A 22,110-nucleotide genomic window follows, 5' to 3' on the forward strand; every position below is an offset into this window, starting at 1 on the left:
TGAAATCTGTCCTCGTTACTTCTGTTAACCTCAGACTTCTCCGAGGACGCACCTCCACCGATAATTTATCGCAGGCTAGTTACCATTTCGGTCAAGATCTACCCAAAGAGATTTTATCGGACGCCACTGGAGCGTTGCTTGACTCTTCCTTCCTCGAATCCTCGCGATTTGCGAATGTAAGCACACGGCGGGACCACGAGCACCTCCGCGAAATTTGTTAATTGCCGCAATTGAGCGCAGCCTTCCGAATCTATATCAACCGAATGGAACGATTAAACTGCGACGATTAAGAGCCAATTTAGCAATGAAAAGTCAACCAACTAATTACTAGAATGGAGCGCATATCAATTTCAACTTCTTGTTTACCATCTTAGATAGTATGTACCATCTTAGGTTGTACTCTTGTGCCACTTACTGTCAGGACATACGATGAAAGACATAGGAATAGCAGTTCTTTATTACACCATATTTTTGATACATGTCACTCGACGTTCCAAGTAAACTTTCTGTTAGAATCACCGATGCTTCCATCGGGCTAGAGATTCCATAATGCGTCTTGCAGCTTTTCTTAGGAATGGCGAGGACTGCCACCAGGAAAACGCGCGACGATCGTTCGTAGCGTCGTGAATTCACGGTCTTCCTGGATCCTCGTGGCAGTTGCCGAGGAAACGACTACTTTAGAACCTGCGATTCCCAACCGTTACGTACCGTTAGGAGGCCGATCGTTTATGTCGCTCCTGGCGAAAAAGCTTTTTACGTGCACCGAGTAGCACCTGAAACGGTCCCGTAATTGTTGAGATCTTGGGCTTAAAATAGTCTCGATTCCAGACCGTGGAAACCGAGGATTCTTCATCCTCTCGAGGCCACCGACTCTAGAATCTTTCTTTCAACTCTGGTTTAATTTCACGATTCTAGGATCTGTTGGTGATTCTTATCCAAGATTATGAATAAATGCCTATGAATAAATTTATCGCGTGCTTTGGACACGTACGAGCGTTCGACGCGTGCTTCAGGGATTCCGGTCGCGTCTAAAATTCGAAATTCACCATTCGTACTTCGAAATTACGAATAGCGTTCGGACGTATACGTCCTTAGCCCGGCAGTTCGTGATCTTGGCTTCCTGGTGATAATAAGAAACGTGAGCCACGGCTCGATGAGCCTTAAAAATACCTCGTTTTTGATTATTATGCAATCCTCAGACGAACGCAGTTCCGAACATTTACGTTGTAACAGGTTTCTCTTCTCTTTTATCTTAACGATCACCGCGAGTTCCTTCGATGCTCGAGTCTGAAATATTAGGCATAGAAATTAATTCCTCGCGTTATTCACTCCTAGTTTGTTATGTTAGAATACCAAGATTAAATTTTCGTTGTTTTGTCACTTTCGTCGCGACGTGGCGCTTCAGGGATCCCCGATCATGCACGCCGCTGGCACAATCGCGTTTTTTCACAGTCGAGTACGCGCCCCAAGGACGTCGCAGAAGCGCACTTAAAACTGGAGACATCGTTAGGCGGAATGCAAAAAACCAGGCGAAACGGGCAGCAGTTACTCGGAAATTCTTGGAAAATTACAGGTTCGTTAGTTCGCGCAGGACTGTAAAATTTCTGTCGAACAAATCACCCCTGATTTATGCTAGCGACGTTTCGTTTTCGGTTTGCAACGGGAGATTTAAAAATTCTCTGATTTTAAAAGCTTGAGAAAAATTGATAAAAACGATGAAAATCGGGAGATCAAACGTTTGTTCAAAGGACCTTTTTTACGTTACGGTAATTCTTTTGTTATCCATCTAGCAGAGTTTTTTTTCTGGTAATTGGACCGATCGCATTCTTGATAATTCGTTTTACGGTTTCCATTGAGAAATGAATCATGCTCATTGTATTCAAATGACGGAAGATTTACGTTCAGCGCTCAGAATCCAGTGCTCGTTCGTTCCTGGGATAATTAACGAGAAGCAGTTGTTAATCCTTCGATAATTGTACTGTTGTAAAGCGCGCGGGGTTCTCGTTTGCTCTGGAAAGATACAGGCGTTATCATCGCGATGAGTAATTCCGTTTCCTATTCCAGTTTTTCACTTCCACCATTTTTTGTCTTAAACCGTGTTCCATTTCGATATCGATCTCTAGATTCGTATACGGAGATTAAACGTTTACTTAAAGGACTCGAAATATTTGCGAACTAGATTTAAATGACTCTCTTTAAATGGAACGACACGATTATGTTTCACAAACGAGGCAACCGTGAAAGGAAACAAACATCTCGAGTGACGTATAATAACGTAGTTTCTAGGGTATCTATCCAGATCTGCGACATCTGGGCCTTTCAGGTATTCCTTGGGGAAGTGTCGCGTGTCGAAGCCATCGAGATGTTATAGATAGAGCAGGCGAGACATAGACCTGTCTGAAAACGTGAATTTTGCAAACGTAAAAATGATATAAAAATACTGGGTAACAGAATCAGGTACCGCTATCTATAATATCTTTATGGTCGTATCTCCAAGAAAAATGGAACAGCACTCGGGTTACGTTTATACGTTCACTTGTTCCCTTGGAAAAAATGTCGCAAGTTTCAGCGCACCAAAGCAATATGTCTCCTTAACGCGTGCTGTTTCGCGTTTAATCCCACGGTGAATCATTGGGATACCTATGCAACCGCTATCGTACACGGTGCTCGTTAACAGAAGTATCATTGATCGCGAACGTCCTTCGCGTACGCAACACCGCGTAATCCTTGCCGATCGACGCATGATTTATGCCCGTCCCACCGAGAAAACGCTGCTCCTTTCATCGAAGATCCACGAAAGTTGGCCACCTCGTCGCGATTGTAGTTCTCGGGAGTATTCGTCATCAATGACATCGATCACTTTTCTATCGCGCCGAGAAAAGTCTGTCCCCTGTCTTTCCAACGCTTTGGAAATGTTTTCTAAGTTCGAATTGCTTTGCTCCGCCGCGTTACGAGCTCGGAAAGGATATTCGTGTCGCGGGCGACAGGAGAAAGGAAAGCAAAAAGGGTGAACCAGAACACAGACTTTGCTTACCTTCTAATTTTCTCCCAAACTCGATGACAGGTGATACTGGAAACTTATTTTACATTTTTACGGGATTATACGATCATTCGCGTCGAATTAAAGACTCTGCCGTATCGATTAAGGACATTTATTTGACGAGCATCCTTTGGACGAAGCTCCTGCGATTTTTCTACCTAGCTAAAAATACTTTTGCTCAACCAGACTGGGTATACGAAGGATGCGTACTGGCATGATAAATGGAAGGGAGAAAGGGCCAACGAAAGTTTATTCGTCGGCCATTCTGGGACCCCAGCTCTGGTTGACTTCTAATTTTAAACCCAAACTCGAGCCGGTTTTGGTACCGGTTGTTCGATGGTCAGATGCTCCTTCTGCAACGAAGTTGCAGTCGGCGAACACAGTGGAATCAACTTGGTCCTCTGGATAATTAATTGAGTAATTAAAGGTCCTGGCGAAAGCCAATCTGTGGCATTAATTGCAGGGTCTTATTTTTTTTTTTTTGCGATGTTCGGGGACCCTTGATAAAAAGCTATCTACAGGAAGGATATCGAGGTTAAAAACATTTACGTGTAAGAAGAACGTTGTTCTTTTTATTTGTCGTTCCTTTGCGTAATAATGTTTGGTACTCGAGCAAGAACGGTATAGTCGACGAACAAGTACTAAACAAATAGCCATTCAATCACGGCTTAACCGTACTCCACGTACGCGTTTCGATGCTTAGTTAGTATCATCTTCGTTACCACGTGAACATCGTACGTACAACCTTAGAAGTGTGTTTCGGGACAAGGCCAAGAGTATCTACATCTAATTAGGAACGTTCGTCTGAGAATGGTGTCGATAAATTGCTTCTTCTCTCTCTTCCACGATTTTCTAATTACTTCCATAGAATTCAATATGGATAATACACTCGAACGTACTTAAACTTGTCACCTTGCATCCTTATTGAATCGCGAAAGCGTGGAACGACAATTTCCTCGCGAATTTCTTCGAATTTGTAATATGAATCGTTGAACGAGATCGTCGGCAATCAGCTTAACAAAGGGGGGTTAAAAATTAAGCAATCGCCGTTCGTACGGTGTTCTTTGGTTCTGCGGCCGCTTTTCTATTTTCTCGAGCGCGAGTGTAATTACAAAATGACGGTGACGAGCTCCGCGAAAATGACAGGCCTCTCGACGCATCCTGGCAACGGCGACAGCCTCCTTTTTCTTTCGTTTCCTCTCACTGTTGTCCCGTTTCGCGCGTCTAGGCGTCCTTTTCCATTTCCTTTTCAGTGACAGGCAATTTACGCGTGGTCCGCTCCGATTGTGTATCGAGCGCCACGAAAGAAACGAGCAGAAGGAAAGATGGTGTGCCCCGGTCCTCCTCTGGGCCCCAGTTTTGCATAGAAAACCGCGTAAATGGCCTGCGTCGCGTTCGTGCAATGCGCGTCGTGTCGTAGACATTATACGACATTATAGCGCGGATCGTGTAACATTATGATTATCTCGCAAGGAGCCCAAGGTCTGTCTCCTATCCCCTCTCGGCATTGTAATTGTTCTTTCGTTTAACGCCAAGTCCATCGTTGTTTCTTTTTTCTTGACGCACGGCTCGAATTCCCCAAAGGAAAAAATTATTCCATTGTGTAGGTTACACGCAGACGCGAGCCACTTCTCTTTATCGTAGGAGCTTCTACCGAGAGGTTGTTTAATTCTTAGCCACCCTTTTTTAAGGAATTTGGTTAGAAAGATATACTATCGGTATACAGTCCAAGGTAAAAAATGGTTGCTCGCTGATTTTCTGTAATAGTTAGACTCGTAAACCTCCCACGCACGACGAGGTGGGGAGTAAAAATCAGCAGCGTTCGTAAAGATTCCTCTCGTAAAAGGTACTTTCATCACTGTCCTCCCTCTTCTTCGTATCGCTAATCAGAAGAAAGCCATGAGATGTAAATCGTAAATTACGTCGCGGCACTCTTTGTCCATATTTCATATTGCGTTATAATCGAGAGGACTCGCGAGAGACGACGCACCTTTTATATCTTTCCATTACTCTTATCTCGACTCGAAGCATCTCTCGTCGTTCGACCTCCAGTCTTACTTCAGCCTCGATTTTCAAACGAAACGGCAATACTTACGTAGCCACTGCGGGGATCGCGAATTTTCTATCTTCGAAATGAAAACACAAAGCGCTGCCGGATAAGTACTCGTCGAGGATATTTTTAAGCTCATCCGCGCGATTAGAAAATCGATTCTTACCGGCGCGGTGGTATCGTGTAACGACGCTGGAGCAAAAAGGTGAAGGGACAGAGAACGACGAAGGAAGCGGACAGGGGTAAATAAAAGAAGAAGCGCACCTGAGGAGCGAGGAGCAGGGCTGGAGCCGAGTCGAAGATACATCGGCTAAGGCTAAGTTAGGATGAGGATAGCGGCGATTATCTTAACGATCCCCTACAGCAAAACCTGAACGGCAACTCCTGGCTCCGTCTCCTCGTCGTGGCGAGTTGCACCGCGTGTATCGGTCTCGTACCGCCATTGCTCTCCCCCGATGCTGCCGGTGGTGGCCGTTTCTGGCTCCTGCAGCTCCGTTCCCGGTACCAAATAAATATGGTAGACATCGCCAACGGCAGAGGGGGGTGGGAGACGTCAGCTGAAAATAGCTCACCGTAGCGCAGCCTTTGGCAAAGTGGTTCGCCAGCTATGGAATCCGCGAGGGATTTCTTCCTTCCTCTTTCCACGATGCTCGTTTCTCGCGAAGGAACGAGTTCATCGACGACGACGCGTCCTGCGGCCGCAACACAGGTGCGGCTCGAGTGACCCCGAGCAAGGAAAATCCATTATACCATCCATTATACGGGGAGAAGATCGAAATATTTTGTACAAAAAAATGTCGTCGTCTTTCTCCAAGATTAATAGCCACCGGAAAAACCTTTTCACCGTCAAATTTTTGCTCAAGATTCAAGAAGAAGGACCTTATCAAAATCAGCAGCTCTGATATCGTTTCTCGAAAGTAACACAACAAGAAGAAGCAGATGTCTCTGCTACCGTTATCTTTACCTCGATCAGAGTTGAAAATCGCTGCCAAATCCGCCTTCGAGCGGAGGAGAAGAAGCGCGACAGGAGCGAATTCGACTTTCCCACTCGCATAATTCAAGGATCGAGCAGCAACTCGGAAGCTTGCCCTTTCGGTCTTCGGTCGAGCGTAACCTTCGATTCGTTCAGTGACTCCGATTCCACCGAGAGCGAGACACATCCGTGGAACCTGTACCACGGTGATTTTTCTCCCCCTTGGACGGGATCGACGTGCTTACGCAACCTGTCGTCACCTAGACCTTCGAATCCCCGAGCGTTGTCGAGAAGCTTCTCGAAGTTAGGAAAGCTACAAGAAAAAGAAAAATCTTTGGTATCTCGAACAATTCGACGCTAAGATCCTGCACTCCGAAAATACTGAAACTTTCAAGCGAACGTCGAGGGACCGAGAAATCCCAGGCACCCCACAATGGAAGGGCAATCGAATTCTGGCTGAGAACACCCCCTCCCCTCTGTTATATTCGACAACAGGTGGGAAAGGTAGAGGAGCCGGCTGGAAACCAAAGTAAAACCGTCCAGCAAGATGGATAGGCGAGAGAGTCGAGCTCGCGTCGAAGACTCCTTCGCTTCTCGGCTCCCGGAGGAGGTGGAGATGGAAGAGCTGGATGGCGGAGGGACGCGGTGGAAGGACGGAGGGGGCAAGAAAAAGTCGCGGACGTTAAACCTCCCGCTCGTGGGGCCGCAGGATAAAAAGATAAGAAGGAGGAGGATAGGCGAGATGGAGGAGGAGAGCTCGAGAGGAGACAGGAGGAAAGAGGACCAGGCATGGACGACAGAGACGAAGTGCAAGCTATGCGCGGGGGGCAGGAGAAGGGCAAACGTGTATACGAGGGATGCACGAACACGTTGGGAGGGGTGGGGATCGGAGAAAGAAGAAGAAGAAGCCGTTCAGTGGGCCTCTGCTCTCTCGAGGTCGCACGTACGTCCGTATAATACTCGTAATACGTGTAATACGGATAATACCCGTAATACCTGTGTAACGCATTACACACCAGCGCAGACCGGCTCTCCGACAGCCGACGACTGGTCGCCACCTCCTCGTCCTTGCCAGCCGACTTTCTTTGGAAGCGTACCCGCGCTGACGCGGATTAGGACGCTGCCAATTCGGAGCGATTTTCGTCGATAAAGGTACAAGGGGGATGTTTACGCGGTTGTCTGTTTCAGTTCTTGGAGTAGACGTCGCAGATTTTCAATTAACCTTCTTTTGTTCTTGCGTGAACGACATCTTCACCGAGACCTAGACAAAATTCAGCATCTGGGTGTACGTAAAATTTGACCGTCAAGTCATCCACTCGTGAGTGGCAAGGCTTTTCATCGAGGAGGCAAAGAAATTTATATACGATTATGCCGGTTGGTAAAACGTTAATCAACTGTTTCATTCGCCTCAGGGATTATGCTGCCCGTTGGTTCGCGCTACCCCGTATGCCAGATTGCGTAGAGGTTCTTGGAATTTTCGAGGGTCGATGCCCCGGGGGCAAGCCGAGCGGTCGAAGCTTACAAACGCTGCTTTGGGAGAGTCGTCGACTTTTGGGAACGTGAATTTGCATTCGCCTTATTTACTATATTATATATTTTCTCTTAGCGATGATGGATCGAATTAATCCTGTGGACGTGATGGGTTCGAAAATGTTATCGTAGAAATATTCAGTCGAGGTGGTCAAAATAAAAGTATCGGGACGAGCATAAATCACGAGAACGCCCAGAGCAGCGTCCAAGGGAAGATTTACATACGTAATCGGCTTGCCAACCGACGTGTTAAGAGGTCACTTCGTTTATTTGTCATCGATCCAGCATGGCGGGGATTAGGTATCAGTGCCAACTTTCGGGATAAAAAATCACTTTATTCCAGGAATTACTTATTGTTCTTTTTCTTCGTGCTCGTTATTTTCGAGTAATATCATCGATAAATTGATCCAACGAACAAGTTGACACATCTTATTCGTTGTTTGAAATTCGTATTTGGATAGGAATTTGGTCCATCTTCGAACGGCAGTTTGGCGACCCTTATTTCTTTTGCGCTATCATAGAGCAATCGTGGATCGAACGAGACGGGTATCGTCGATCGCGGTGAAAACGACCTCGGTATAATGTTCGACCTTTACGAACCGGTCCCCATCGGTGCATTTACATGCCGGGACAGGTTGCATACGTTGCATGTAACTATGACGGTGAAGCTGCGACTCCATCTTCGTGGTCCTAAGAAAGGATCCTAACGCGGACTTGTCGTCAGCGAACGATAAAATCATTGAGCGTATCAATTCTGGCAAACTTTTTAAAATTCATCGTTCGTTCTCTTTGAAAATCACATTTATTTCTCAACCGAGTAACTTTACGATTGCCAAAATAAATAGAAAAATTCCATTGTGAGGTTACGCATAATGGAATCTCGACATTTGCCTTCCTTCGTTACATTCGCAAGCTTCGCTGCTAATTAGTTTATCCCATCGGCCAACGGCGCGATGAGCCTACATACGCAAAAGGAAGCCGTCTATTATGTGTCTGAAACACAAAGTCGTGCACCGTGGTGCCAGCTACGGAACGCTCTCGTTACATAGTGCACGACCTTAGCGAAACCGGTCCGCGAGAATCGATTTGCATGGTTGACTCGTTGCGATCAATTACGTCGCGCAATTCGTTTGCTTCCTACGCCGCTAGGAATCGGGGAAATGTCGGCATAGAATGGAACCTGCGTATCCTATTCCTGTTATTCCGTGTTTACGTTACTCGGCTGCTGCGAAGTTACCATTTTCTCGCAGAAATCGGTACGAAACGTTTAAAAACAGAAGGCTGTTTTTGAAAAATTCGTCAAGGTGCACAGGTATTCAAATAAATCAGAATTTATGTCATGCTCTCTGTTAGGTTTTCTATGTTTGCAATTTAGCAACAAACCAACTGTTTGATCTCTGACTAAAGATACTCGGTACCATTAGATTCGATGCACTCTTCGTACTTTCTACGCTTTCTTGGTTAACCAGTTACTTTTCTTGGAGAAAGTTGTCTACGCTTCTTAATTAGCGGGTGGTTCGTGGGAGAGACGTCACTAATATTCCTCCGGTTGAACAAAAACATTCCCTTAAAAAGCCGTATACACTTTGAAATACTATAGAATTCAATTACAAAACAGGTATTTCAGTCTGCTAACGACTAGTTCTTTGTATGCTAGCCACGCATGTATTTTTAGATAAACATTATTTGAAAGCAGATCGAGATTGTTCAGAATCGCGTAAACTATTTTGGCCGGTTTGCATGCGACACTCGATGACTGGATAGATAATCTATTCAAATTGCCGCGGTAAGCTGTCTGCGCCGATGGAAATGCAGTCACGATCTGTTATATCTGTTTCGAACACTCGTTCTCCTAACGACAACAAGTTGTTGCCTTATCGAATGTTATTCGTATGTAAATCCGTATAACACGCGCATGGTTGGCAGTGTGTACAAATTTGAAGGATATCTCTATTAAACCGAATAGATTCTCCTAAATTAATCTAATAGCGAGAAACTGCGGACTTCATCGGCAAAATTCGAAATTTGAGACTTGCAACGTGATATCGAATAGGTAAAAGGGTCCCGAGGGGGTGGGAAATTCTGGAACAAAAGAAATTCAAGATTATTCTATGAAAGGGAACGCGATCGAAAGGAACCCTGGCTACTGGCTTCTTAGAATCCATCCTCCTTTCACTCATCCTTAGCACAATGCTGCCCTTTTCGCGCATCAGCCACTTTCCCACTCGCTTTTCAGATCCTCCTCTCTCTTTGCTTTCCTCGCGCCATCTTGCCCGCCTAAGCTTCCCAGACGTGACTTGTCATTCATCAACCGTTTCTTACCTAACTTCGCCGTTTCAGAGTGTCGGCTGTGCAACTAAAATTCCTTGCGATCAGAAAGTTGCCCCCATGCTACGCGCTACGTTGCAGCCTTTGGTAATTCCAGGTGTTTGACAAGTGTGAAAATCTTTGGCTACAGTCGACTCCCGTGGCAATCTATTCAAGTTGTTATAGTCTTGTGGGTTGAAAAGCTCGAAATTCTAATTTTCATCACATTTTAGTTTCGGTTATTTGACTTTAGGTCGCTAGCTCTCGATCAAAGCCGCCATTCAATGCAAAAATAAAATCAACGATGCCAAAAATTTCAGACTCCCCTGGAGTATTGTTTCGGTGCGAAATTTATCGGTCCAAGTTGTCTCAAAGGTCACGATGTAAATTTGAACGAGATATCCGATTCGTGAAAAGCGTTCGGCTGCGGGATGACCCAAAACGGAAAGAGATTCAGTAGCTTATGCTCGTCACGCGCAGACAGGCTGGACGATGGAGCCTCGATATGCTCATTCATACTTCGCCCCGTCAGCTGACGTCCACCGATCGCCGATGAATTACAATGCGCGAGTTTGCGCGACGCATGTACGTAACGCGCCCTCCTGTCTCCATCTGTCTTCGTTTCTCTTTCGTAGCGAGGTTTGTCGCACCAGCTTCCAGGTCTCCCTTCCAACCAACCAAGACCATGGTCCATGAACGGGGCTGTTTGCCCGGCCGCGACACGGGTTTCGATTAACATTTGACGACAGACGCTCGTGTCGTAATCGGTGTCGTTCTCTTGCGCGATCACGAAATCCGAGCCGACCGCGAACTTGACTGTCTCGTTTACATTCAGGGTCACGCAGATTCAATGACGTAGTTAATACAAGACCGTTCTCACGGTTGCATTTTAACACATCCTCGGCGCTGTGTACGAGATCATCGCGCGTAGACGCCCCGAGTTTAGTTTTGAAAGGATTTTATGGATTTATGGTGAATGGAAATATGGGGAAATCTATGAAAATGTCCATAACCGCAAAAGGATGCAAAATATCAACTATAATATCCACGGTACTCCGTTTAGAAAATGGGACAAATTTTTATTCAAACTTAGCTAAAAGCCGACATACTTTGTTTATTTGCAATACAACGCTTTAGTTTTATCTTGGAAAGTTTCTGGAAGACGTCAATTCTAAACAGAAGTGCACTCATCGAATATAGCCATTGCTGCATCGATAAATTTCAACCCCAAAAGTAGTAGAGATATTTCTTCCATTTAACATCGTTTATAATTTAAATTCTTCATCCGTTTTGATACCCGCGATTATTCGCCCATTTTTCCAGCAATCAATTGCTATTTTATTAGCAGCCGAACGGATTCAAGTGCTTCGTAACGTTTACAGAAAGTCAATAAAATCGCGTTACGAGGCATTAAATATTACCAGCGCCTGTTAAATTTGCAATTTTATCGCTCTCACGTGCTGAATTCCCGGAGTTGACAGTATACGGAACACTCTGCTTGCTAATATTTAACGAATTTGCGCGCATAAATTTTCGATGAACGTGCCAACGCTTCGCCAACATTAACGACGATCAGCAGAATTCTTTCTTCGCGGAGGAGTCCACAATTGATTCCTTCGCCTTGTGCAATGTTTGCGTTTTCTGTGTCACTTTCCATTTCATTCTTCTTCGAGGAAAAGAAGTCATCCTTGAGAGGCATGTGGGCAAAATTTTGTGAAATGTTTGCATAGGTTCTCGCGAACGTCCAAATTATAATCGTGGAGCTTCAAAATGGCTGAGAGATCGATCCTTCTCCTGTTGATATCTTCCAGCAGACAAATACAGAGATCATGTAACAGATGAAAAGGAACCTTCCAACTAACCAATTCTTAACTTTGATTTTCAATTAATTTTAACTTCTTTAACTTTGATTTTCAATCTTTTTTTTGCCAAAGTCGTGCCTGAACGCCTGCTCGAAGCAGAAAATCAGAGCCTATGTATTCGGTCCCTTTGTTTCCTGGGACCCTTTTCCAGGTCAAAGGTACCTGGATTCGAACCTTCTGGAAGGGACGAGCGTGATTCGTTTCGAGAGAGCAGGTCTAGTATTTTTCCACCTAGGAACGATAGCGCGATGTCTGCCCCTGTTCGTTCCTAGTACTTTTCCGCTTCCCGTCCGTAACTGAGCTTCCTGAAAGGCCTGATATCCGCTTTGGTATTATTCCATTGGTGGGCATTGTGGAACCTTAGCGAAGCCTCGACGATAATCCTCTTGTGCGCTCATAATCACCCCTGACACTCTCGAGAGCCTGTCGGCGACCGTGGCAAAAGGGCCCCCCTTATATGTATTTCGAAGGGACGGCGTCGATTAGGGTCATTACAAACGGACGGCCTTGGGTTCAATTTACAATTGAAATAACAATGAAAGCTCGCGCCGGCGATTGCTGGTCGAGTACGTCTTTCGTGGTTTTTTTTCTGCCCGTTCGCCTCGCTGTACGAATTAAAAACGACTATTATCGTAATTATAGGTGTTTTATTATCGTCATAGTGTCTTTATCGCGCGATTAACGAAGAACATTTACGTTTTCGGTCGCCAGACGACGATTCTCGAGGCTCGGCTACGATTAATGTCGGCACACGCTTCGGTAGGAATGTTTAATTCATACCCATTTCTCGAAAATACCGGGAACAGTGATTCATTCCTCGTTCAAGGCTAATGATATTTCTCATAAATACTCGGATCGTGGTATTTATACATTCGCAGCTTTATTTTTTTTCTCTCGTATTCGACCGAGGCCCCCCGATTACTTGCGCGTTCAAATATTCGAGTTCTTTAAGTATCGAGCTCGTTTGATTCTTGTTTATATATCCAAGAAATTGTTCGGTTACAGTCCAGGTCAGTAACGTGGTTAAATTTCACTTCCAAATCATCATCCACGCGAATTCGAATTTCATTCAATAGCTTGCCCGCTTATAGCTCCCCGCGTCCAACTTGACATTCCGTTCGAACGGCTAGATTCGTCTCGACAGATCTTTATTATTTATTACGTTTCGCGTGTCCGCGTCTCGTTACACGAGCGATGATTTAAATACAATAGAGTTTCCAGGAATACCTCTACGATTGGGGTGTGGAGCAGCTCGGCTTTCCGGGGTCAATCGAATGCGGAGTGAAAAATTTGAAAAGTGCCAACGTGACGGATTTCATTCATGAAGGGGGCTCCCTTTATCGCGAGCGATTCTGGCAGAGTCGCAACGCGACGTCACGCTTGGAATATCGTTCAGATCGATAGGAATCGCGAAGATGATTCAACTTCGAATAGCGCGAGCCTAGGAGTCGACCACTACCACGAGAATCAACCTAGGCACGTTGAATCACATTTTTCCAATTATTTTTAATTATTCTTATTTATTTATTTTCGATCGTAACTTCATTTCTCCGAGGACTGCGCGCGTTTAAACGTATTCGAACCGCGATAGTCGAAATTAATACCGAAACGGTACCCGATTTTTTCGCATTCTAATTAACACCGAAACGCCATGCCATTTTTAGCGTTCCAAGTAACGGCATCGTCTCATATCGAAACTCATTTTGGATAATTCATGCAAATTGCAAATTACACCGAGTAACGAACGAAAGGAAGCATTGTTTGCGCAAAGGTAACGTTTCGCTTAAATTATATTATTTATTTAGCAATGTATCTCGTTTAGTTAATACCGTTGCAAAGCAGGACAAGTGTTTCTTTGTGTGGAGAATATTTTAGATTTGTTTGTAATTAGAATGCTCGAAAGAGCGTCCGAGATCTAAAGAGAATTTAGTACCATTGTCGAGTGTCTTTCCTGCGAAGAGTAACCTGGTAAGGTACTCATTGTTCGCATAATTGGCTGCACGTGTACAGATAGAGAGAAGGTTGGCGTAAATGCTCCATGCAAAGTCTTATACGAGTAATAGAGGACGAATGGAAACGCTATATAGCGATTCATAATATTCCTTACGTTTATTAGTAATTTTTCCTCGAGTGAATCATCGTAACCTATTTATCTCCCATTCGTCGTTGAAAGTTTGCATTCAATTAAGAATTTAGTCCATTTTTCGATCCACAAGGATGTATGGGAATAAATGTCGAACCTGACGTTTCCTTTTTGTCCAACCTTGGACGATGTCAATTAGGAGAGGCGTACTAATTGCATAACGCGTTTGCCATAGGAACTTAGCGCTGTTTAATGAGGATCTCCGTTGGAAATAGCCAGGCGTTAATTTCGGCTCAAGGAAAGGCCAAAGACGCTGAGTTTCGCTTGTATCTTCTTCACGCCAAAACAAACGTCGCTAGATAATGTTAGAAAAACATCGTTGAGTAAAGTTTGTTTGCCGATAGTGTTAGCTAACAACGATCGTACGCGTCGAATTTCAATATTTACTCCGCGGAGGACGGTCGCGTATCCTCCACTGAAACTTTACCGTCAGCCAGAAAATATTAGAGAGGAGCTTCTCTAATGCCGATTAATGTTTAGTCGCCGAGATCGATAGTCTTGCTGTCGAGGAGGCAGGGTGTCAGGTTCTCCAGATCAAACATACATTATCACGAAATTATTTTCGAATAGGCGATAAAAATATTCTCCGTTTGTTAGAAACATTCCAGTTTGAGGAAGGCGATCCAGTTTAGGCGATCCAGTTTAGGCGATCCAGTTTAGGCGATCCAGTTTAGGCGATCCTCTCCCCTGTAAACGATCGAAAAATAGAAAGCTCAGCGATTCGATCATACTCTTCGCGAAGATCGCCGCGAGAGATAAACGGACGGGCAACACGATCGTTAACTTCCCGTTGTGGTGCTCCACCTTGAAAATGATGGATCGAGATCGGCGATCGAGCGGGCCAACGCCGCGGTTCGTCGTAAAAAGAAGTAAACAGAAGCTGGACGGTCCCTGAAAAAGGAAAATGAGCAACAGGAGCGAAATAAAATGATCGATATGACGGACGGAGCCGAGATCGGATTTACAGTTACCGATGGATAACGGGAGACACCGGGTATGAGAGACAAATGCGACTCTTGGACGGTGCCTGGATGAAAAATAAAATACCGTTCGCCTCCGCCTGTGATTTATTATCGAAACCATTGATCAGAAAAGACCTCGACGTCGCTGCTCGTGAGCATTAGCGAAATATCCTGGCTAATAACGTCGGGACGTCGTGTTCGAGATGAGTGACGCATCCACGCGGAAGAAGAGCGCGTTTGTTAGTCGCTGCGAAGAGGGATACCCATTACAAAGGCGCTTAATTAGCCAATTATTGGAATTTCTTTCGCGAAAAGCTTAAGGAACTCGAAGGTGAGCTTTTGTACATACAAGGGCTTGTTTAGAAACTCGGATCATCCATGTTATTTACGTCTAACTTATGTCTTATTTCTTCCCTAATTCTTTTTATTACCATCGTCTAAGTTTCTTCGAACTCGATAATCTCACAACTCCAAATAGTTTTCCTCCAGTTGCGTACCTAGGCGTAATTTGCGCGGACTGCTTCCAGCATTAATTTCGATGAATATTTATTAAGACTACGGTAATTAAACTAACTTCGTAGGATGAAGAGCGCTTAGCATAATTAATCTTAGTTAATTAATATTCATATCCTACTAAGTATGTGTTACGTTTCCTGTAACATAACTGACCATAATTAGTCGAAGTAAAGCAAACGTAATCTCGAAGGGCCCTTGCACAATACATTCTGTACCTTCCGTAAGAATGATGCAACTTTCGATAATCGATTGCGCAAGAAACGGAAAGAATTCCAGGCTAGCCAATAAAGAAGATTGGAACCTGTTTTAAATGAAAACATAACGCCTGATGTAATCCTCGTTTTTATGAGCGACCTTCGGTCTAAAATTTTAAGCATGGATCGGTAGCGATAAACAAGAGGCGAGTCGAAGCAGAGCGTTACATATTTTCCCAAACACTTTTTCGTAGGAATATTTACTTCCGAATCGAGATACAGTCCATACATATGCAGATTTTTAATGTGTCACCGATCGTCTCTCGATTTATAGATTTAACGCTGGTCATCGAACCTCGTCCACGTGATTCTGGAACGAATCTCGTAGGAATGCGGGTTTCGTTTCTATTCGTGGAAAAAAGTTCCGAACTGGAGTGTGTGATTACATAAGGTCGATGAAAGTACTTATTCTTACTTTTACTTTAGCCTGATGGTTATAAGACTTTTACGCCGCGACACCCATATATGATTGACAGGGCTTTTCGCTAAGGTACTCGAACAATTAATCCTGAGGACTAAGCGTCAATGAAAACGAATCTGAATAGAATTCGTAAATTTTGACGAGGATACAAAAGTAAGCAATACGATAAATGTTAGATTCTACAGTTCCTAATTGTCTCGAGACAAAATTTTAGCCCTGCAGACATTTCCTGCGAATCAGTCTCACAGTAAACGTAAGAAAGAACAGGTGCTATGAATTCTTCGACCCTGTCACCTATATATGGCGAACGCATTAAAAAGCAACCCTCGTTTGGGAAAAGTGACTGGGTTTCGGTGAAACGACGTCGGAATTAACGCATTCCACGAGCCCCGAGGGCGGCGTGTCGTTACGTAGGAAGCGTTCGGGGTCTAGCAGCCACGTATTAGCAGTCTGGGTGCGAAGTTGCGAAGCACAATGGTCGTTTCTCGACGATCTCAATGTCGGTAGTCATCGCGAGCTAGCACACAGGCCGGAAAAGGGGGAAAGAAGTAAAGAATCGACGGCGGTTCGCCTGCGCTCGTCTCGTCTCCTCTCTTCTTGTACCGATGGTACGTGACGCGACTACGCCACCGAGATATTAACGACGCCTCGTCGTTGGTTCGGCGAGCCGTGGATTCATCGGCGAATCAAAACGCTCGGCGAGCGTGTCGTATACGCGACGGGGACGTTTATCGAAACGATAACGCGATATTTATCGAGGAGCAATTAAACCTGCTCGCGAGTAGTTCCCCGCTTGGATCGTCGTGGAATATTTTTCTTCCGTTTCCGTGAACCAGATTAAATCGAGCGCGCACGGTGACATTGATTGGGAATTTGAAATGGAAACGACGACGTTTGGATTACGCGTTGTTTGCGCGATATCACGCGGCCGACTGCCATTTAAGGGGAACAAAATACGGAGAATGCGTGTCCGCGAGAGGGATTGGGAGCAGATCTGGTTTAAAACCTGCACGAGAACGAGGAAATTGGCGCATCGGTAACGGAACGTTGGGTGACGAGTGACCCGGGACTTATGGATTCTTACTTTTGGTGCTCTTGGTTTTCTGGGTGATTTCAATGCCTGGCCGAGTTCGACCTCCTCCGACGGGCACTTCGACTTGTTGCGAGGCGCTGTATCGGAGGAATTAATTCGATTGATCGAACGAAACAAGTTTATATATTCGATGAACGTAAAATTTTACAAGATTTTATCAATCCTAAAGCGATAACAAGAGTTTGTGGAAATTGAAGAAATTTTACAACGTTTAAGTTTTATCACCAAAAGACGAAATATCGAGCAAAATCGCCGTATACGATCAGCGATTGTTATGGAAATAATCTCTTATCGCGTTGTTCTTCTTAACAACTATGGTACGCACGCTCGTCTGCTCGCGTCGTTGAAACAATGGGAAGATTTAACGAAGCTCGCGAGTCGTAGACATGATTCACCGGTGGAGGAGTTAAATCGTGCTCCAGTAGGACTGATTCATGTAGTCGTCACATAATCTTGCTTATTTTTTTCTTACTCGATTTGCCTTACTCTCGAGGATCGTTCAATTTTTTTTTACCAACATTGTTATTAAAACGTTTGAGCGATTGGCGCGCGTTACCATCTCTCCTTGAATCACAAATTGCAGTACGCGCGGCGATTAAAATCTCGGCGCAATTTATTATTTCCTTGGAAAATGGAAAATAACTGTTTTACTTTAACGAGATAAGAGGGAGAAAAATGCAGTGTCGGTTTCAATTGAGATAGTTTACGGTTCCTTGCCAAGACCACTGATTACGTTTCGTTACACGATGAACAAGTTCTCGATAGCCAGGGATATTCGTATTGTGCATCCTGTGAGAGGACTCGTAGTCCTTTCCTTGCAGCGTTTCTTCAATTTTTAGAAAAATGAATTTACTGCAATGTTCTACATATATTTTAAATCTGAATGGGATCGTATTCTGGGTAGCTCGAGTGTTATTTTTCCTTTAATTCGCGTGCTTCGATCAGTTAATGGGTTATTTCCGTCGATAGAAACGAATAAATAAATAGATAAATAGTTACGGAGTCGGTGGCGTTGCTTTCCATCGAGCCCTGATGGTTTGGAACGAGTTCCAGGTCGTTTCTCGTAGGGCTGACCGGCGGAAGTAGCGTCTGTCCGACGAGACGGATGCCCGAAAGAAAGTTCTCGAAGTCAATTCCGTAATAGTCGGCGTAGCATTGAATTCAATTGAATAATGGTCCATGGACGGTGGGGGAAGGGGCGCGAAAGGCAGCCGCCCCGATCATTATCCATCATTCGGTCGATTATCGTGATATTCCCGCGGCATTCGCCTTTATCGCCGTTATTCAACGCGTCGCTCGAGAGTGCCGAGAGAGCGATACACGCGTGAAAGAAGTTTCGAGACGACGAACTCTCGGGACCCTCCTCAAACCGATTACCTTAGCTCGTTCACGCTCCTCCCCGGTCTGGGCTCTAACTGAACATCACGCACGGCTTGGAAGTTTGAAAAAAGAATTAAAAACGCGGGGGTGGGTCGAGGAACGGACTTCACAAGAAGATGGATGCCTGTTCTGTAGATACCACGCGTGTAATTTAATTCTTCGCGCTTTGTTTTAGTAGCCATTACTTGAGAAGTGCTACAGACATTGAAAAAAAAATTGCCTAAGGCTCGTTCCTCTTGAAAATTTCTTCATAAACCCGCATGCGGTAGGTGAAAAGTGTATCCATCGATTAACTTTATATCGAAGATTGCTGTAACAATCTTTTGGCGATAGGAAGGATACCGCGAGAGACGTTTATCTCCCGCGCAGATCGGCGCTCGAAGATCTACCGTTAACGATCGCCACGCTCCATTAAATCCACGCTTGGCTAATTATCGATTCCCCCGTGTCCGTTCCGATTCTCGTATGGGCTGCGCGTTTGCGCGCGATCGCGACGCATATGCTATGGGCGGCTCCACCCGTGTTCCTCGGTCATTCTTGGCGTTTCCCCGTCGCGTGTTGGCCGTTCCATCGATCCTCGGGATCTAAATATAACCGGTGCGACATCAGTGGCCTGGATCCGATCGAAAGCAAACACGGAAGATTCGCGCGTTCCATGGCCGCGGGGTAATTACACGGATCTATGGATCGGAGCGTTGACTTCTCGACAACCAGCTACTCCTTCCAGTTGGAGTAGCTTCCAGTAACTCTAGATGTACAGGGGATGTTCAGACTTTCCTTTTTCATTCTGCAAGAATCCTCGGTAGAAGTAACGCGGCAAAGAATTTTTCACGAAATAGCCGGTTGTAGCCTTGCATCGAAGGATCTTTGAGGTGACTCGCGAGACTCCGAAGTATCAGAGTAATTAAGTTTATCTCTCGTGGAAGGATATTCATAAAATTCTGTCCTAGGGTAAAACGTAGCGCAAGGAGTTAAACACCTTTATTTTGTTTGAACGTTCGTCGAAGAGGACCATGGAAAGAAGAAACAAATATCGGAAGAATCTTGTAAAATATTAAACCGTCGCAATTGGATACAAGGCAGTTTGCCCGGGAGATACGAGTTGATCGGACGCGAAGTTGACGAGGAACGTTCTTCAGCGGGAGTCCAGCGCGTCCATCGTAGGAATTACGAGCAACAGGAGGGAACTGGGTGTGCCGGCTCGCGTCGCTCGATAGACAGAGACGCGGGAATAAAAATAAGCGGTCGTAGGATTAACGGGTGTTCTCTCAGACGAGGAACCTGGCGCCAGCCACTAAATTAGCTGCGCGGACGACGTGCTGCGATGTCTCATTCCCTCCTCGTCTTTGACTCCTTGTTTTCTTTTCTTCCACATCTTTTGCTTTCCGCTCGTCAATTTCCAATCAAGAACGCAGCTTCGTCACCATTGGACGCATGTAGCGCAGGAAACCACGCTGGAAAGTGCCTCGGGACACGCACACCGCAAAGGGACAAACGAAACTATCGTCTACTATTGTCGTGTCATTTTTAGAAGAGAATTTTGTTTTTATACAAGTGCGAAAAATACGTCGCCGTCAATAGTGTTTGTACGGTGGATTCGAGCGTTGAAAAAAAACGCTCGTTAACGTTTAACGGAGAGAGATCTGGTACGCCCAGCGGAAATGATGTAAGCGAAGAAAGTAAAATCGATCATTTTGACCGGTGCCACGACGTTGACCTGCGACGGTATCACGCGATCGATACTTCAGTTTGATGATTCAATTGCTCCTCTAAACTCTAGGTTTCCTAAACGTGCATTTATTCGTTTCAAACATAGCCAGATTCGATTCCCTCTCGACCAAACACACCGCGTCAGAGGAAAAACTCGTGTCAGCGGTTGATTCGAATGTACGTTTGGTTCGGTGGCGATGCGGTTGGTATGAAAGCTCCCTTATTCAGCGCGTCGAAGGAGAGAGACTTCGGGGAGCAAATGGCCAACCGCGGAGAAAAACGAGAGCAACGTCTGAAATAATCCTCGGCTGAGTCGCCCCGTGTCCCAAGAAGGCGGAGAAGAATCCATCCGGCGAGTGGAGCAGGAAAGGTGGGCGGCGGAGGGTGGAAAACGAAGAGGGAGGGCGTGCACCGGTGGTGGATAAAAGAGGAAGAGACGCGCACACGCGATGGTGGAGCAGGTTCAGCTTTTTGCTCGGCGTTCAGCAAAGCGTATCGACGCGAATCCCCGTATACGGCCGCAGGATGGCAAACCAGTGGGAAGGGGATCGGAGGAAGCTGGAAGAAGGGCCAGAGGGATAGAGGGAAACAGGGAGAAAAAGAGAGGAGAAAAGGGATAGGAAGAAAAAGAGTCACCCTCCGTGGCGCCTGAAGGCGATGAACAACCAACGACCGGTCGCTAAGGGACGCGCAGCGTGGATCAGCGCTGGAAGACTTCGACCTTCGAGGTTTTGCTGCGTTCGCCAGGTTCACCGACCTTTTCACGGATCATTCTGATCATTATTGAATAACTCACTCGAACCGACGCTCATCTTCGAATTCTGAGCGTTTTCTTATTCGGTGTCCTCCGATAGTCGCCATCGTCGTCATTCGAATTTGCAATGGTTCTTAATATAAACTTCTCGCACTTGATGTATCTACTAGAAAGTTCTTTTCGATACTCAGTTCGATGCTCGTTTCTCAAAATAATTGTTTGAAATACTCCCTTCGCGACTGGTTAAAAATTACGTATGATGATAACCGAATGAATTACAGATAGACCAAATCGTATATTACAGTCCACGTGGATCGTGTTCATGTTTCGGTATACACGCTTTATTAGCCATAACTTTGATACTGGAGTATCAATTTCGCTGCTCGCGAAGTACCCTTTGGTCCGAGTACTCTCTGGCTCCTTTGAACCATTCTGGTTCCATCCTTTGTCCAGCACTTTTTCTTTTCGCTTCGGCACAGAAAGTCAGTTCGCGGGGCCGCGATTAACGAGTTTTCGGGCCCCGTGGGCCCCCTCGGGATTCATCCGCGGAGGACGAACTCTAAGACCAGCGATAATTTCTGGCTGTCCGATGGGTCATGATATATGCTGGCCAGGTCCCTCGCGTTCTCCTGTCCGACCCTCGAAAAAAATACGACCCTGTGCGCCACTCCGCGAGATTCTCTATGTAGATTAAGCGTCTGCCTCCGAGGCTCGGGCTCCAGGCATGTAGATCTTAGATCCCGATCTTCGATAGGTTTAATCGACCAGGTCGGAAATAAATTGCTGGGAAGGGTTGGAGGTATTCTAAGGTGTTAATAATCGTGCATCTCGGGACCAGTTTTGGGACCATTCTCGTTCCGACTCTTCGCCTTTAGGTTCTTGTTCCAGTGGCTCGAGGATACATTGTTATCGAGTTGTTGCTTATGTAATAGACAATTCTAATATCTCGTAGAACGTTCAATATTTTGAGTCATACAATCAGTAGTTAACCAATGGGATATAATTTCGATTTATTTAAATAAATCCACCCTACCGTCGAGTGTAACGTTTACAGAACGTAAGTAAAACCTTCGCAAGGTGAACCAGCCTTCGTCTTGCCTTAATTGCTGCTCCTG

General features: G+C 45.3%; 1 protein-coding gene across 9 annotated transcripts in view; it reads left to right on the plus strand.

Moving 5' to 3' along the window:
- Positions 1–22,110, plus strand: part of LOC128891515 (serine/threonine-protein kinase S6KL) — a 48,644-nt gene that overhangs the window by 16,285 nt on the left and 10,249 nt on the right. The window lies entirely within an intron of this gene.

This window comes from Hylaeus anthracinus, unplaced genomic scaffold (assembly GCF_026225885.1).
Source record: "Hylaeus anthracinus isolate JK02 unplaced genomic scaffold, UHH_iyHylAnth1.0_haploid 12002, whole genome shotgun sequence".
NCBI lineage: Eukaryota > Metazoa > Arthropoda > Insecta > Hymenoptera > Colletidae > Hylaeus > Hylaeus anthracinus.